General features: G+C 35.8%; 1 non-coding gene across 1 annotated transcript; it reads right to left on the bottom strand.

The window, feature by feature from the left end:
• Positions 1–5,795: 5,795 nt before the first annotated feature.
• Trnat-cgu (transfer RNA threonine (anticodon CGU)) lies at positions 5,796–5,869 on the bottom strand. Its single transcript has one exon. It is a non-coding gene; the product is annotated as a tRNA-Thr (tRNA).
• Between the last annotated feature and the right edge of the window lie 6,204 nt (positions 5,870–12,073).

Here is a 12,073-nt window from a genome sequence, read left to right on the forward strand (position 1 = left end):
CAAAATTGGATAAAGTATGTAGACCAAACAAATTGGGTTTTGTTACTTCTAATGTTGTTAGAAGCATGCTTTGTTAAAACTTTCAAGTTCAGAAAATCATTGATCATCATCATCTGAATCTGAATAAACAAAGTGGGAAAGCATCTTGTAGGCCTATACATATTTCTTTAATGTGCATGCATGGTGCGAAAGTCGGAAGTAAAAGGAGGTCCGAAACCTTCTTGTAGGTTTATTCTTTTGCACCAATAGAGCTAAATAGTTAAATAAATACCTTCAGAAGACATAGCATTAGGTGGTTAATAAAAAATATTAATGTGCATGAAAAATCTGCAAGTCAGAAGAAAATTATTTCGGAAACCATCTTGTAGGCCTATTAAATATTTCTTTAATGTGCATGCATGGTGCGAAAGTCGGAAGTAAAAGGAGGTTGGAAACCTTCTTGTATGCGTATTCTTTTGCAGCAATAGAGCTAAATAGTTAACTAAATACCTTCAGAAGACATAGCATTAGGTGGTTAATAAAAAACATTAATGTGCATGAAAAATCTGCAAGTGGGAAGAAAATTATTTCGGAAAGCATCTTGTAGGCCTATTAAATATTTCTTTAATGTGCATGCATGGTGCGAAAGTCGGAAGTAAAAGGAGGTCGGAAACCTTCTTTTATGCTTATTCTTTTGCACCAAAAGAGCTCAATAGTTAACTAAATACCTTCAGAAGACCTAGCATTAGGTGGATAATAAAAAACATTAATGTGCATGAAAAATCTGCAAGTCGGAAGAAAATTATTTTGGAAGGAAAGCATCTTGTAGGCCTATTAAATAATAATTTTTTAATGTGCATGCATCATCGAAAGTCGAGAGAAAAACGACGTAGGCAACCACTTTAACAGACCAAGAAAGTGGTCAAATGATACCAGTAATTCAGTCGGTAGTCTAATCTTGCAGCTGTTTATCTTTTTAAGACACAACATTTTATTATTTTGGTCAAAATTCTGGAATACCGTATTTTTTTGGGGGTGACCGTACTACCGTATTTATCACGTTTTACCGTACAAAATACGGTGAAACCGTACTAGTTGGCATGTCTGCGGAAGGCTCGACCCCTTCGGGGTCTCGCCTTCCGAGCGACTAACATGCTCACCATACCTCAACAAGACACCGATTATCTATGGTAATGGTCTGTTTCTCACCCTTTATCTACTACGTAGACAAGATTTTACGGTATATTAAGTAAGATAAATGCTTTTGAACATACCTGTTTCATGTTGACATGACATAGGCATCCGGCACATCCAGGTGAACATGGAAAGAGAAAAAATAAACACATATGTTTAGAATACTATCATTTTCAATAACAATGACTTATTTTAGTTAAAAAATGTAGCAAAATCAAGAATAATCATGGCTAAAGTGTTAAAATCTGATCAAATATTTTATCAGATTTGTTACTGAAACTGAAAGCAGCCTGAATAGAAAATACAACCAACAATTTCTTTTACAGTTAAAGCAACAATGTTTGAACTGGTATACAAGCTGTATCAAAATGATTGGTACCCATCAGTTTTGATGGATATTGAAAATCCTGCTTCGTCCAAATGCAACCTTGGGTCCTCTTGAAATTACCATAAAAGCTAAATGACTGTTTATAACATTAATCTACAAATTATGTGCATTCTATGTTTCATTTGCATGTAACAGTCATGTCCATATCACTGGAAACCGATTGGTACCAATAATTTTGATACAGCCTGTAAAAAGACAGGGAAAACGACCGCCTGACCCGACCCTTTCCAAAACTTCATGTAAGGGTAACACAACAATTATTATTACAACCAGGCAACAAAAATGAAAAAACAGGCTGAAATTAAATAACGTTGCAGAAATTTTGACTAAAAAAACTGAATTCAGTTTTAAAACTGAAAATTCTCATGCCTGTGCAACACAGTAATACATGACTGTGTGTTGAAGAGTGATTTAATAAACACCCTATTATGTAGCAACTGCCACCAGGTGTTGTACAAACTAATTAATAAAGCAAGTGAATCAAATTAACTTGCATTGTTATTTCTGGTATCGTCCTATGTAATTAGAGTCACATCTGTCTGAGTGGTGTCTACTGAAGACAGCGTGCACAAAAGCAATTTTGTTATTTTGGTTTTTATAATTTTTTTTTTAATGATTGAATTTTTTTTTTGAATGATTGAGCAAAAATCAAATTCATTACAATTTTCTTTATTTCATTGATATTAGCTATCTACTGAAGATAGCAAAATTTGAAATAAAATTTTGACACAAATCGTTTAGAAACAATCATTAAAGGATTTCTTCTCGTGAAGTAAACAACAATTTTTTTTAAACAGGAATTTTCCGAAAATGTTTGACAGTTTTTTATTATCTTTAGCAACTGCTATTTACTGAAGACAGCACAATGCAAAATATCATAATGCATTCCTATTCCCTCACTCAGTTATAATCCCATACCTATTTTGGTAGTTTACAGAGAAATATACCTGGATATGCATTAGCAAATATCTGTTTATTATATTCTCATTCAATGGGTTATTCCAGTTGAAACCCATACACCCCATATGGAAGACATAACCTTAATCTTCCACACAGGGAGTGTGAATTTCAAACAGAACCACCCATTCAGTGTCATCTGCTCCAAAATGGGTTATTCCAGTTGAAATCGGAACACCCCCTATGGAAGACATGGCCATAATTTTCCACATAGGGACTGTGAATTTCAAATAGGGTTACCTGAATGGGTAACTCAAATTAAAATAAAATCCCCCCCCCCCCATATGAGGAGAACGGTGTCATGTCTTCCGCAGGGGGTGTATGGGTTTCAAAAGGAAAAGCCCATACATCTTACACTACTAATATAAATAGTCAAATGAAGTGACTCTGCAAAAAAGCAAAACTACAGCTCCTTCTGAATCCTTGAAAAGGTTTCTACCTGATCACCGCTTTCACACATACATAAGTTCAACTTACTGCCACTATAAACATTGTTTAATGGACAGCACATACTCAAGTCGAGCATTTTGAAAAGCAATTAGCTCAAGCTAGAGAATCATCCAACCTCCTTGCTATGTATAGTACACGCCTTGACTCATGCCAATCAATAGCAATTTTCTCTCAATTTGAACTATTTTTATCCAGCTCTATACTAGTAGCGAGGAAGGGTAGTAAACAAGTAGATGGGAATTGCAATTTAAAAATCATTTTACAAATTTCATAATCGCACAGAAACTGAAATATGTAGTAAAAACATGCTTAATTTTATGAGTTGTACTGTTTTCTTAAGAAAGTCATTTGCAATTTGGGGGAAAATGCAGAATTTATGAATGAAAAAGCATTAAATAGTACAGAAACCACTTAGATAGTTTTGGCAATTACAGACCTATGACTAATGCTAACAATGCCACTCAAATATTCCATCGCTTTTCAATCTTTCCTAAAGGAAAAGATATATAATTTCTGCACGGATACGCAGAATAGGTAGAGGCTGTTTTTACGTAATGTCTTACAAGCCTTTCAGGATTTTGTGGTTTCACTTAAAACAGATTATTTGGGAATGAAAGGATGAGGAACAAATGGACTATTCCAGTTGAAATCCATACACCCCCTCATGGAAGACATGATATTAATCTCACACACAGTGAAGATGAATTTTAAAGGAGTATTTCGTGATCCTAGGATCCTCTTTTTATGACATTTTTGAGTAGATATCCACGAAAAAAGTTTTTATGCCCAAAATTTCAGTTGATGCCGATTTTGCGTTTGCGAGTTAATGTTATGCATGATTATGTGTATTATACTGCTCCATAGACAATGTGTTGTAATTTCATTCTGGTATACCAGAACGAAATTCAAATTTCATGATATCTTTGCTAAACGAATTAATCTGCAAGAAATTGTTGGTACATAAACATTATGTAGCCAGATGTTTCCAGTGGTATAAAAATCTCAACTTTTTTTGAGAAAAGTGGGGATGAGGCTGTGGATCACGAAATGCCCTTTTAAAATGGGGCTACCTGAATGGATGACTCCATTTGAAATCTACCCCTGTGAAGGGGATTAAGATCATGTCTTCTACAGGAGGTATATGAATTTCAAGCACTTGTAGATGAGATGTCTCTGATAGAAATCATCTTTTCTTTCGTCAAGTTTGTGGTTTTAAAATTTGCAGTTGCTTCTTATGAATTTTATGTGTGAGGAAAATGGGGACAAAGTATATGTAAAAGCATAGTGTGTGTATTCATTGGTTTATGAATGAATTTTTATCAATCAGTTTAAAATGAATTATGACATACTGTAACCACTCAGGTATAAGCCCACCTTCGGCTATAACCCCATACTTTTGAACTCTCATGATAAAAAAAATTAAAAACTCAAAGTCCATAAAACATTTCCGCAAACAGTTTAAACAAAAACTTATCTCTAAGTACAATTAGGCCATTCTCGAGCACTGTAATTTGTCATGTCTGTTAGTCATTTTTTTTATATTTGTTGATTTCATAATCTTTGTTTTGTTTTTTCGTCAGGGAAAGGCAATTCTCAGGCCTTATTGGCCTTCCTGCCTTTTCCAACATATTGTGTTTCTTTTGTACTTTATTGTAATTGATATATTTTTGATGTAGTTGTATATTTTTATATATGGAAATAAACGAATGAATGAATGAATATTTTTCAAACAACAGGATTCCTTTGTGAGTTACAGCTTTCTGGCTCAAAATGACACTCCTATTATTTTGTACAGATTCCCTTTATTCATTTTCATGCTGAGAACAGGCTGGCTAAACATGGGTGTTGAAAGTCATAAACATATATTACAAGATCTGGATGTGCCCTGTTCATTAATGTACATGTCGTCATTATCTACCCATGTTGCACTAGACAGTAAATCAGTTCAGAATATGTGAGAAATGCATTATGGGAAGTGTAAAATATCTTCTCTACAGAGAATCTACGTAACTTGTATGGAAATGAAAGCAAACTAAGCAATACTTGACATTTACAAATGAAGCTATAATTATCTTAATCAACATATTCACTTAGTGAAGGAGACATACTTTTATCTCACTGCAATAACAGAGAAAACACTGGTGAACTCAAGTTTTTGTATTGATCAAGTCTAATATTCAGTAGATAGCAGTGCTGTGCTATCTTCAGTAGATAGCAGTGTTGTGCTATCTTCAGCAGATAGCAGTGCTGTGCTATCTTGAGTACATAAATAAATAAATGTAGATATTTATATAGCGCTTTATGCCGTAAACAGCCTCAAAGCGCTTTACATTTACTCCGCCGTCATTAGAATATGTCGGAACCACGTTTGCAGCCTACAAGTGGCGCAGGGTCCATCAGTACAACGACTGTGACTACCCCTAACAGCTTCCCATTACACCTGAGTGGGGTGAGGCAAGCGAGGCAAAGCGCCTTGCCCAAGGGCGCAACACGGTGGTGGGATGGGGAATCGAACCCACGCACGTCGAGCAAGCTCTCAGATTATGAGTCCAAGGCCGTAACCACTGAGCCACTGTGCCCAGTGGTTACTGAAGATAGCACAGTGCTGTGCTATCTTCAGTAGATAGCAGTACTGTGTTATCTTCAGTAGATAGCAGTATTGTGCAATCTTCAGTAGATAACAGTGCTGTGCTATCTTCAGTAGATAGCAGTGCCATGCTATCTTCAGTAGATAGTGTTGTAAATCCAGAGCTGACATCATATCAGGCAAACATTAATTTTCACCAGGTTCGCCGTCGCAAATAATAAAGGAGACAAGGAGAAAAAGTGATCCCGCCTGGGAATCGAACCCAGGACCTCAGGTTTACGAGACCTATGCCTTAACCACTTGGCCACGGGAGCTTCATGATTAGGCTGGTTGAAATTCGAACCCATAAGCGGTCACTTAAACTTATCTCCTCCCCGCAAATAGCCCATAGTAGCTAGAGCCGTAAATGCAAGAAATAAATTGCCATCCTCCCTGTTTTTCCGTATCATATCAGGCATTGCAAAACTCTAGGATTCCAGGCTTCAATAGAATTGTGTGGACACACACTCTGGGATTGACTAAGGATTTTGCAATTTTTGAGCATTTTCATTGGAGATCTGACCATCTGAACATGCCTATTCTGGTTAAACAGTGTACTTGGTTATATCTATAAATGCACTTTTATGCATACGTGACCCATGGGCACGCACGATATACCAAGACCAACATGACTAATCCTCATGCATACAAAAAGGGATAGAAATTCTGTAGACAAATATCATCAAATTTAAGTATTAATTGAATTGCAAATTATTACACATATTGCAATTCCGAATTTATAGTTCGTTATCAAAAACAACATTTTGAAAGTATTTGATGATGGAAAAAAATATTCAACAACGGAAACGTTTACAATATAATCACACAGTTGAACAAAATAGACAATTTTGCTGTAGAGCAGTCTCATGTTATTCCGCCTTTGCATTCAAATGTATAGAAAGACCACACGCTATGTAGAAGGTCACTTCGAGACTTACTGTCTATAAGCTGTTATGGCAGCGCGGAGGTGGTCACATGCGTATTTATAAAAGCGCATTTATATATATAACCGAAGTACACTGTTAAAGATCCTTCAAAATACAGAATCTGGCATACCCAAAGGTAGTGCAATGATATTCACATCCTGTAGGAGCAATCGGGGTAATAAATCTGATTTGCCTACTTATAGCTTCTTGTATTATATACTAGCATATCCTTTGCCTAGAGAAATATCTGACTGTGATTAACCCCACAAGCACTACTTACAGTGCACCTGATTGGTTAATTACATGATATAATCATCTGAGTAACCAATCAAAATAGAGCTTTTAGATCTTAAAGCTAGCAATTTGAAGCTTAACTCCCTTTAGCCCTACTGATTGCTATTACTATGTTTCTTATTGGATCAATGTGTGATACAGCACTCTTTGTAACCAATCAAACTAGTTCTTAGAGTGCCCATGGGGTTAGGTTATCCAATTTTATAATCTAGTATTAGTATATCAGCAAAGATCCTAGAATTCTATGTATGGTTTATGCTCACAGATTTACTTGTTTAAAAAGACACCAAGACACACTTGTTATGGGGAATAATTTACATACAACCGAAATAATTCTACATCTGCAGAATTTAAATATGCCTTTTTGCTATCTTTTCATAATTACCCTACTGAGTTATTTCTTGAGGGTGATTAATTAATTAATTGGGTATTACCATCAGCATCCTCATTGAACCCCACTTGTTTGTTAGAGTTTCACATTGCATCTGCATAGATGCATTTTGCATCTATAGCCTTTAATATGTCTGTCAGTGCCTCTGAAACATTGAACTGTGATTAAATTTATTGGGTATAGCCATAAGCAAACCCTGTTGCTGATTATTGGGTATAGTTTGCATACCTGCAATACAACCATTTTGCTACGCAAGAACATCTTGTATGCAGGCACGTGCAATAGCTACCATTTGCTTTATTACAAAGAACACTTCCCAGCAAACATGAAAGCAGTACCTAAGATCCTACAAATTTGACTGGGGATCCTTACAACTTGCAATGCGTTATTGGGTTATAGGTTTTTTTTAAAATAAAATTAGGTTTGTTATGTCAAATCTAACTCTAATCCTAAATCCAGTATTATAACCCTAACATCAACTAACAATATTTTATATTCTACTTTATTCCGAACCTTATTTCATATTCCACGTAATGAACCTTATTTTTGACATAACAAACCTTCAACATACCAGGTGAACACTAGCTATCAGTCAGAATTAATAGGTAAATTTTCACGGGAAAATTTTCTGGACGCGTGACACCCATGGGCGCAGACATATTAGCATTATGGAATGTGACCCCGAGCACAGCGGGTGTTGTTCCAATGTATTTGAATAGGAAGAATTCCTCCTTTGATGCAAAATAAGTTACTTGTCGCAAGTTAATAATGTTATGGTAAGAGTTTCCGTAGATAAATATAGATTACGTTTTGATGATATTGTGAAAAAATTACGATAACAAAATATTCAATAAATTTGCAATGCACACATTTCTATCAAAATTGCGGTCAAAAATACTATTCCAATTCAAAATTACTAAGACTTGAATAGCAAGGTCACCGCCGGGGGTCAGAGATTAGGCTCAAGGTTACACTCACATTGATACGCATTGGTCACGTGTCCAGAAAATTTTCCCGTGAAAATTTACCTCTTAATGTTGACTGGCTATTGGTCAGCAGGAATGCAGTAGTCATGGTAGAGCAAATCAACATCTTACAACATACTGGATGTGCTGCACAAAGAACCGGCTATTCCAAGTGAAATCCATACACCCCCTGTGGAATGCATGACCTTCATCTTCCACACAGAGAGTGTGAATTTCAAATGGTGTTATCTGAATCGGTGACTCAATTTGAAATCCATCCCCCCATGTGGGAGATTAAGGTAATGTCTCTCACAGGGGGTGTATGAATTTCAACTGGAATAGCCAAACATATTTTACACTTAGCAGCTATTCTACATTATAAGATGTTTTTATTTCAGACCAGATAAGTTCATCCTTCTTGCTCCCTAATTGACATATCCCATAGACACACCTGCCTCATCTCAACATCTCTATTTTTAGTCCGCAGGCCTTGGACTTGAGGGACTTGTTCGTAAGTCGACCGGCAAACGAAATATCCGAGCTTGAAATACCCACCTGTGCTTTGCTCCACTGCTTGCAAAGAACTGACAAGTGCCATGCATTGGGCTATTCCAGTTGAAATCCATACACCCTCTGTGGAAGACATGACCTTAATCTCCCGTGCGCATAGAAGGTGTATAATGGAGTCACCCATTCAGGTAACCAGATTTAAAATTCACACTCCCTGTGTGGGAAATTAAGGTCATGCCTTCCACAGGGGGTGTAAGGATTTCAACTGGAATAGCCCATTGAGTTTGCTAAGCAGGAAAGGACATGTGGAGAAAGGTTTGAGTATAAATGGATTGAAGAGTACAAACGGATGGTTACTTAATGAATCAAGTCTGGCTCAATTGGATGGATGAGCTTTAAAGGAGTTGTTTGTATTTACAGTCAAAATTAATAGGTAAATTTTCACGGGACAATTTTCTGGACACGTGACACCCATGGGCGCAGACATAATAGCATTATGGAATATAATCCCGAGCACAGGACTTGTTTGTATATATGTAAAAGTGTCTTTTTATTGATGTAATTTTTGATGTATTTATAAAGCATGAAGTGGTACTTTTTGATGGATGCCTCTTTCAAAACATAAAACTGTAAAAGTGGTTCTTTTTGTGTGTGAAAATGTTCGCACTTTGCCAATTTTTTACCATTTTACTTGTTTTTAAATTCATGATTTTTAATTTTTTTACATAGACCTATACATAAAAAGAACATATCCGTGTGTTATTTATTTTTGCCGTATCTGCATTGAGCACAAAAAGCTTGAAAAGTAATGTACCATGAAAATTTCCACCTTTACAGTAACCTGTGTGTGCGCAGATTTGCTCAGTGATTTGTATTTATAGGATGTATTTAAATATTGTGGGCTGTTAGGTTTGGAAACTAAGTAATTTGTATTATCATGCTGCTATCTTCAGTAGATAGCTGCAAAAATACACATGAATAGCAGGGGTGCTCTTGTGTGCAGCTAGATAGCTAATTCCATGGAAATGTGCGCTTTTAATCCAGTTTCAAAGGACCCAAACAAGTTCTCTCCTTTGATTTAAAATTCAGTGGCAAAATTTAAATGCCAAAATTAAATATTCCCTGACACCTTCCTAGACAATAAGACAACAGATTTTTTTTAATTTTCACATGATTTATTTTTCACACAGCACACTTGAAACGATTGTTGGTGTGTTTAATTTCACTAATTTTAAGTTTTCTCCACACACTTGCAGACTAAATACATGGTTTTGTGGGTTTTTGATTCCGCATTATTATAGACAATCATTGAAAGCATGAATATATAATGTAGTGTTAAACAATGTCCACTTCAAATGTAATGCAAAAGTAGGAATTTTTGTGAGATTAATTTGTTTGTGTTTTGCCAATTTTGAATTGTTATCTGGTTTTTAATTTTGCAATTCTAAATTTCCCCACATTGACTTATACATAATAGGAATATATTCACAGGTTGTTATTTTTGTGGTAGCAGCTTGGGATGCGAAAAGCACAAAAATAAACATACCTCGAAAATTGCCACTTTTACAGTATGTGATCATGAATACTTCGCATGTGTAAATTTGCCCAAAAAGACTATAGCAGTGATGACAATCAGGTATGACTGTATGCTGTTTGCCTTATAAATCACCCAGCCAATGGTGGAGAGTGAACAGACAAAGAGCCATGGGGCTATTCCAGTTGAAATCCATACACCTGCTATGGAAGACATGACTTTAATCTCCAACACAGGGGGTGTTGATGTCAAATGGAGTCATCCATTCAGGTAAATCCATTTGGAATTCACACTCCCTGTGTGGAGGATTAAGGTCATATCTTCCATAGGGGGTGTATGGATTTCGACTGGAATTGCCCATTTCAAATTACAAATTCTGATTATGCAAAATTCCTGTACATAGAATTTTAACCCTTCTATTCATAAAATTCTGGGGAAATCAATGTTTTTAATAAAAATGATCAAGTTTTAAATCAATATGGTCATATTTTGAGATGCATTCAATTTTGTCAATTGTGTAGATAGCCCAGGTTCAACGTCTTCAAAAATATATTGTTGATTTTGTAGTATAGTTCAGGTCAAATGTAACAAATTTGCCATATTTGTGTGATATCCTCTTGTATAAAAAGAAAAAGAAACATGCCTTACCCAGCAAACACAAAACATTTAACCGAATTGCAACAGATTGCAAAATTTAGAAAATCCCATAGGAAAATTGCCAAAAAATGGCTTGTACCCTCAATCTGACCCGGTGCACACCCCCCAATCATGGTCGGTACCCTCCTCCCCAAATATGATGACCCACGCTACACCACAGGTTCAATAACCTGTCCAAGACCATTTTCCCCATTTCCCCTTATGCTTACCACTGAGAATTGTTGCAGTTTTACAAAATGTGTCTTTATTATGAATAATGCATAAGACACTTCATTATACCACAAAAAATGTAACCAGAAACAAGGAATGGAGTTTAACCGGCCTTAGGATGAAAAAATTGGCAGAGTGCAGGGAGCAGCACTTGGTCATAAGATGTGTTTGACATTATGCACATATACAACATGCACACTGACTTGATCTCCTCGCCAGTCCTAGAGTTGCTCACACAAGCACTTAATTCAACATATCTTTATGTACATTTATTATATTTCACCCTTCCCCTGCGCAAGAGTCTACACCTACAAGATCATCTGCTTGAAATGGGGAAAATGTATTTGCTAGAATTTGTTTTATTTTGTCATTATTGGGTTATTCCACTTGAAATCCAAACACCCTGTATGGGAGACATTACCTTAATATATCCCACACAGAGAAGTGTGAATTTCAAATGGGATTACCTGAATGGGTGACTTCATTTGAAATCTATACCCCCCTGTGTGGAAGATTAAGGTCATGTCTTCCATAAGGGGTATTTGGATTTCAAATGGAATAGCCCATTTGGATTTCTGGTATTATTCATGCAGAGTCAATGTACATAATTTTGAAAGAATTTTGCCGATTTTGTGAAATAACTCGCAGATTCAGTCTACACTAAATGTATTTTATTAAAAGATTTATGCTTCAATATGAAAATTGTAATGGGTAAAATTTTGAAAGATTTTGTCAGAATTTGAATGCCCAGAATTATTTATAATGATTCCATGCATGTTATTTTGATTTAGCATTGTTGAAACAACTCTCACATATGAAGCAAGTTTCATAAATTGGTTATTAGATTACACCGAAAACTAAGGTGTAAAGAGAGGGGTGGCACATCTCATGTGTCCTAGCAGTACATCAGCCAATGTGAGACATTAAATATTAAATCCGAGGATAAAAAAAACTAAGGTAAAAAGTCAAAGCAACAAATCTGGTAAAAATAA

This window comes from Amphiura filiformis, chromosome 19 (assembly GCF_039555335.1).
Source record: "Amphiura filiformis chromosome 19, Afil_fr2py, whole genome shotgun sequence".
NCBI classification, from domain to species: Eukaryota; Metazoa; Echinodermata; class Ophiuroidea; order Amphilepidida; family Amphiuridae; genus Amphiura; species Amphiura filiformis.